The sequence below is a fragment of the Stenella coeruleoalba genome (genome assembly GCF_951394435.1).
Source record: "Stenella coeruleoalba genome assembly, chromosome: 19".
NCBI lineage: Eukaryota > Metazoa > Chordata > Mammalia > Artiodactyla > Delphinidae > Stenella > Stenella coeruleoalba.
Genome location: NC_137165.1, coordinates 42,571,359 through 42,578,602, shown reverse-complemented (window position 1 = coordinate 42,578,602; position 7,244 = coordinate 42,571,359).

The following is a 7,244-nucleotide window of genomic DNA, read 5'->3' as shown; positions in this document are numbered from 1 at the left end:
GGGTTCTGGGGATAGTCTTGGCTTGGCTTGCACGTGGTGGACTCCCCTCCCTCTCCTCACGTGTTAGAGAGAGGGAAAGGATAAGCTCTCCCGTGCCTCCTCTCATTGGGGAGCTAATCCCAACAAGAGGACCCCATCCCCCATCACCTCTTCCAAACCTCACCGGCCCCAGAGGCCTCCCCTCCGGATAGAGCTTACAGATACGAACTTTGGGGGCACAACTCAGTCCGTGACCCCTACTGAACCAGAACCTGCATTCCTGTAAGGTCCACAGGCGACCCCCGTGCACCTTAGATTGAGAAGACTGAGAAGCACTGATTTCTTAAGTCACACACACTGGAAAACAATGTGAGTTTTGGTGGTCAAAGTTGATGTGTTACTTTGTGCGTTTCCCGAGGAAGATTAAACTAGCTTCCCGGGCCAAACTAACCGCTACGAGCCACAGAGGACTCACTGTATGCCAGTCCCTTGGCTGAGTACTTCACACACTCCATCTTACTTAATTCTCCTGGTAACACTATGAGGTAGGTATTTAAACCCGGACGGAGACCACTCTTTATTCTTCCTCGCGCGTGGTGAACTTTCGTTCAAACCGCACAAGACTCACACCAGAAGCAGGTCCCGCAACTTCCGCGCGGTGGGCTCTTTTTTCAAACCCGAACACGAACTCTCATCTCCTCAGGCTGGCCCGTAGAAAGTCGGGGACAAGGTTCCGCAGAAAGTACCCTTCTCTTCTCTCCCACTAGTCACGCTTCGTAAACACCCATAACCTAGCCACTTAGGTCCACAAGATGAACAGCAGACACAAAAAGAACTTCCACAGAAAAGCAGTGTTACACCTTGCAAACGTAAAAAAAAAAAAAAAAAACCTGCAACTGGGCGATAAAAAAAACATAAACCACAGCTCTTACTTTTTAAACCTCAATTATTTCCCCGGGAAGGGTGCACCAGTCCTGGAAATACTGCAATACCAGGTCGATGCGTGGAGCGGGCGGAGCAAGCTCCCACCCCGACTCCGGGATCCAAAAATCCGTTTAATATGATGTTCTCGGGTAGAGAACGTATCAGATATTAAACTGATAAGAACAGATACTACACTTGATCTTAGCCAAAAGGCCGAGAAGCGATACCCAGCGACCTGCCATCGCTGTCTCCGTCCTCCTCGCATCCATATTCGACTCAGTGTGACCCCTGTCACTGCTCACTCGAGGTCTCACTTTCTTTGCTTCGGTGACAGTACTGTGGGTGGCACCACACCACACTCTCGGGAAGATTTTTTATTCTCTACACCGTAGAAGAGGAATTCGGTACCTGCGGTAGCTTCGCCGTCCTCGGGCTGGAGCGCCATTTTAAATTTGCATGCCCCGCCCTCTCCGCGCGGGTAGGTGTAGCCGCGCGGGTTGATCCGCCCAGTCCTCGGCACCGCCTCTGCGCGCATGAGCGGAGGCTGGGCCGGGGCGGACCTCTTCGTTGGCACCAGCTCTCGCGTAGACAGAATTCGGGGGAATTGGGGGTGGGAGAATAGAGGAGGGCGTCTGCGCAATTGATTCGCAGCAGACTGGTCCGAGTACGAAAAACGTCATCTGGTCTTCACTGTGAAGACGACAGGGTCCCACGGGCTGGCTCTGTCCAGGCCGAAGACCCAGTCGAAGGCTGGGAGTCCAGGAGTGCCTGTCCGGTGTCGCCTGGCAGGGGCTGCGGTGAGAACTGGGGACCCGAGATCGCTCCCTGCGAGCACTGCTGCCCTGGTTGTCAGGACCCCCGCCCTGCCGCGGCTGCAGGCCACTAGGGCAAACTCCTTCACCTCCAGAGCCTTAACTCCCCAGCTGAGAAGTGGAAACCTTAGTGCCTACCGTGTGGGGTTGAGGGGCTATAAAGGGAGCTAGTGAGGCGACCTTGGTTTGGTAGTCTAGAATGTGGGCCCTAGTGTCCAACGAGGTTCCAGTGAAGGCGTCATGGCTGTGACACTGAAACAACTGAGCAGCTGTGTTGCCTGTAACAACACAAGAGGAAACATTTATTGCTTGGGCCGGGCTTTGCGCTAAGTGCTTTCCTTATATCAGACTTTCAAAGTTTACCTACAGACGGAGCGGTTGACGCAGAGAGGGTGAGCAACTTTGCCCAAGACTACACAGCTACTTAGCGGAAGAGGTCGGATCCATCTATGAAGAGCACGGGACCTAGAAAAGGGCACCAAAAGAAAGAGAAGTGGTTCTTGTGTGTCCCGCCCACTATGAGAGTAAGTGTTGCTGAGCCTGACACACAGGTCTGTCTGAAGAGAGACAGGAACAAGCTGTCTGGTGCAGCGGTTAAGAGCAGAGACTCGGAACACCTAGTCTCTAATCCCGCTCCACCTGTTAATAATCACGTGACCTGGTGCGTGACTTGGCCTCCCCGCTTAACCGTCTGTCTTCGATGTAGCCACGTTATCTGTAAATTGGAGATAAGGAAATGAGAAATTATTAGACACGATCTTAAGAATTACGAGACACGCCTGGAATATGGTATTCCTGTAAGTACCAAATGTAAGGGAAAATATCGCAACTCACTTCTCTGTAGCTTACCCTCTTCATCTAGAAAAATGAGAATATTAACATATAGTCCTGTGCTTAATCTTCCCTCATTCTCCTGGTTTTATTTTACTCCATAGCACATGTCACCTGACATCTTACACATTTATTTGTTTATTGCCTTCTAGCCTAATAGCATGTAAGTAAGCTCCAGAGCAGGGAACTTTATCTCCTCAGTGTTTAGAATACGGCCTGACACATACTAGACACATGAACACATGAATCTGGTTGAACACATGAATGTGTAAATATTAAATAATGCGATTTGTCCGTACAGAAAGAGATTAGCAGGCCTCCTGGCTCGCGGTAATTATTACGACCCTCACTGTGTTCCACTACATTTCTGCTTGCTTCCATGTTTATCAGGTCATCTTGTGCTCACCAGTTTAGCTTCCTAGGTATTTTGATCTTTAGAATGAGGTACCTTGGATTGCAGACATGCATGTTCTGTCATTGCAAAGCCGTATCTCCCTTTGTCAATTAACGACTTGGCATTCTAATTCACGCACCAGCTTCTTGTGAGTTCGGTTAACGTGAGTCAGTGCCCCTCCGCCAGCTCACATCCATGTGTACAGACGAAAGTGCCTATAAAAGTTCAGGCAACACCAGGACGTGGCTGGCTGGTGAGCCTTCCTTTGTCCAAGCGTCCTACAATCTCACTATGGACCCAGTTATCATTGCTGCCAGGGAGCTGGAAATGATAAGCCAGAGACAGAGACTGGAAGAGCACAGATAGCCTTCTCAACCAGTGCGTTTCCCACAGCCTTGCCCAACCACCATGTTATCAAACTTTTGCATACTACCCAATGTTATCTCTTACTATGAGCAAGGTTGCACAGCTTTTCATGCGCTTGAGATCCATTATTATTTTCTGTGAACTGCGCGTTCCTATCCCCTGCCCACCGTCTTTTGAACTGTTGATCTTTTTGCGTTTCCATCTCTGACCTACTTCACATTTGTCCTAGTATTTGAGTTCAGGTATAGATCTGATTTTATTTTGTCTGGATGGCTACCCAGTTGTCCCAATATCATATATGAAATAGTCCATCTTCTCATCAGTTTCAGATGCCAACTTTATCATATTAAAAAGTGAGTGTATACACACACACACACACACACACACACACACACACACACATATATATGACTTCTCTTTTTTTTTTTTAGAAAATCTTCTGATATCCTGTTTTTAAGAGTCTTGATTCAACTGATTCTCTGGTATCACACCTAACTCTGTGCCTGTCACCGTGTGGGTCCTGGGATCACACAGGTGAACGTGACCTCGTCCCTGTGGTCAGCAAGGGGCATCTGCCGTGTTCTTCCATTCCTCTCCTCTGGCTGCCACTCAACCACATCCACTGCTCTTTGCTGCCGAGGAAGCCTTGCACGCTCAGATAAGGTCTGCCCGTGCCGAGGCTGCCAACTCCAAGCGCTTCTAAGTGTTCCATCCCTGGGCATCAGAAGCCTGCTGGGTGCCCTGCCAGCTGGGGAGGACAGCCTCTTCAAGTCCAGGCCTCACTGTATCTGTTTTTCCTGGCCCTGCACCAGCGCTGCCTTCCCCTCAAGTTTTACCCTGACCCCTTGGACAGCTCCCTCAGGTTTCTTTTCATCACTTGTCAGCTTGCCCTAGTTGAAGAGACAGGGAGGGAGGTACCATTTTGTTTTCTCTGACCTCCTCTCCCTTCTCTCTGACCCCGCCCTCTCGCCCTCAATTCTCCTTTCTCCCGCCTTCTCCCTTTTCCCAGTCACAGAACAAAAGCTTTCACTTTTATGACTAGCAACAGAACTGGATCGGTCTGTCTGACTTCGCAGTCGGAAAGGGAGATGGTTTTTCCCAGCCACGTGATCAGGGGGTGCGCGTGGACCAGCAGACCTTCTGCTCCTCACCCCCCTGCCCCCGCCCCGAATGTGCTCGGGGTCCTGGCGCTACAACGTAAGAGTCTGTGTGCTTGGAGAGCAAGTTTCCTGCCCGGCTAGACTGGATCCATCAAACTAGTTAGACTCAACCAAGAACTGGGCTTTTCGCAACTTGGCTGCCATCACGGAGGCCAGCAAATCCCCACATTTTCTTTTTGGCCTTTCAACAGCCCCCAACAGAAGGCGTCACACTCCACAGTGATGCCTGATTTTGTCCATTCCAAGATGCCCATCGTTTTCACAGCTTTACGTCTCAGGAGCCAGCATGCGTCTTACATTCGACGCCAGGAGAAAGCACTCTCGCCGTTTAACATCGCAGCACGTCTTTCTTTGTTTCTTTCGTCCTGTCTTTCTTCAGGGCTAGGTAAAAGAACGGTACCTCTCACAAAAGATGGCATCTTAAATTCGTGAACTACTATAACAATAAAAGCCTCTGTTTCTTGAACCCGATGTGTGACGTGGATTATTTCCTCCCAGCATCACAACACCTCCAGGATGGAGGTATCATGACCCCTACCCTGCAGGGGAGGAGGCTGATCAGAGCTGGGGGAGCCGCTAGATCGCATTCGCACGCCTGTTAAATAACGCAGCCGGTATTTCATAAGATTTACCTGGCCCACGCTTCTAACTGTACCCTGTTCTCTCCGCAGCAAAGGATTCTGGGTCTCTATAATAACCAGCTCTATTAAAAATGCAATGTGCGAGTGGCTACAATCAGTTAACAGCACGGGAAGTTCCCCGAGGGCTGATATGAGTGAAAATCCAAATCGACAGGGGGCGGAGTGGGCTACGGAGTAGAATCGAGAGCTGGAAGGAGTTCTGAGGTCAGAGGTGGGGTCGGGAGAGGCAGCTTGCACAGGGGGAAGGCACGAGAGGGGCTCGGAAAGGGAGATGAGAATCGGGAGGGCGCAGCCTTGGCAGATTTGCCCTGAAAATCCCTCCTCTCGCGGGAGGACTGGCTCAGAGGGTTGGAAACAGTTCCCCAGATTCAGCCCAGCCCACCTCCCCTACCCTGAGCGTCTCCACATCTGAGCCCTGGTCCTCCTAAGGTAGGAGGACAGGAAGAGGGAAATCGAGGGAGGAAGAGATACCAACAGGAACCCGCTTCCTCTTTTGCCCATTTAATGACGGAGACAGTCAAGTGCCTTTCTCTTTCTCTTTCTCTTAAAATAGGTACTTTCCACCTAAATATTCGCAGAATTCGTTTATAGGAAGATAAATGTGCTGTGAAAATAAATGTCCAGTGACAAGCCTCCATTTCATTTTTTGTATCTGGAAACCCTTGTGTATCTGTCGTTGCAAATGACATCCCTGGGTGCTAGGACGAGGAGAAGGGAGTATAGCACCTCTTTGAAAAAGGGAGAAAGCTTTCCGGCAAGGCTCAGGTCCCACTGGCCCCTCAGCAGAGCTGGGGCGCCCCCAGCAGCTGGCCATAGCCAGGTGCCCACTGTGACGGCGGGCACTTCCCAAGCATCCTATAGTGTCTTCCAACAACCTTCAGAGGAAAGGCTCAGAGACGCTGAGTGACCTGCCCAAGTTCCCCCAGGTAGTCGGTGACACAGGCGGGATTGAACCCGAGTCTGTTTGACTCCAGAGCGCTAGATGACTCCACTAGACTGGCTGCCTGAACTGACAGACAGACTCTCTGTTTGAGGTTCAAACTCTCTGTTTGAACCCGTTTTCAGGTTCAAGGGCTGCACCCTGCACCCTCCCTCCACCATCAACAGTGCTTGAGGCTGAGGCCGGGTCGAAGCCCCTTCTTCACCTATACCCTCCTCTTGCTTCCAGTTGGACTCAGCCTCTGCCGTTTCTAGAAAAATTTATATCTTTGGGGAAAGACCAACAGTCCACCCAGTCCCTGCCCCCAGAAGCCTTCCCCCGGGCTTCACGAAATGACACCCTCCCCTGGCCACTCCGCCTCCTGAAGACCCAAGGAGTTCAAAATGACTCTCCCCAGAATGTGCCACTTCGGCCTGGGGCTATTTGCGTTGAAGGCCGTGGAGGCCCCAAGGACACAGGAAGAGCTTTCTACCTCCCCCTCAACTGCCTAAAGAATTTAGATAGGGGGCCTGGCTCAGAGAGAGTTATTATCAGAGACAACTTTTATCTGAGAGACCCACCTGCACAGCAGGGCAAACATCCCATTACAAGAAGGGCAAACGTCTGGTCTGCCCTTCTTTTTGTCCCGGTGACTCACCCTTCTCTGCTTTGAAGCCCAGGCCCTTATCGCATTCCTTAGCTCAGGAGGGCATATAAGCCTCAGCTGCCCTTGGGTCTCGTATCCTTATGGGATCCCTGAACATACGTAATTATACCTGTTTTTCTCCTATGAGTCTGTCCGATGTCAATCTGGTCATTAGACCAGCCCACAGAACCTAGAAGCCTAGAGGACGAATTTTTCCTCCCCAACGGGACGCAAATCGGGTAGGATAATAAATAATACCAACCTGTAGCTGAGCGATTTTATATTTCATTTCACATACCTCTCATCCATTGACCCACGTGGTCCTGTGTGAACCCCGTGAGGAAGGTAACAAGTGCTACCCTTCTGGTTTTCCGGGCAAGGAAACTGAGGCCCAGAGAGGTGAGCTGAGTCCCGGGTCAGAGGAAGAGAGGGAGGGTAGGCTTGAGCCCGGCGCATCCAATCCCCGGAACCAGGGTGCTTTCTAATAAGCCGCTTTGCCTTCACAGAGCTCACACCTCAGTGAGAGCTGGCCGGGTCTCGAATCTTCTTTTCCTTTTTTGGGTCTTCTGTGG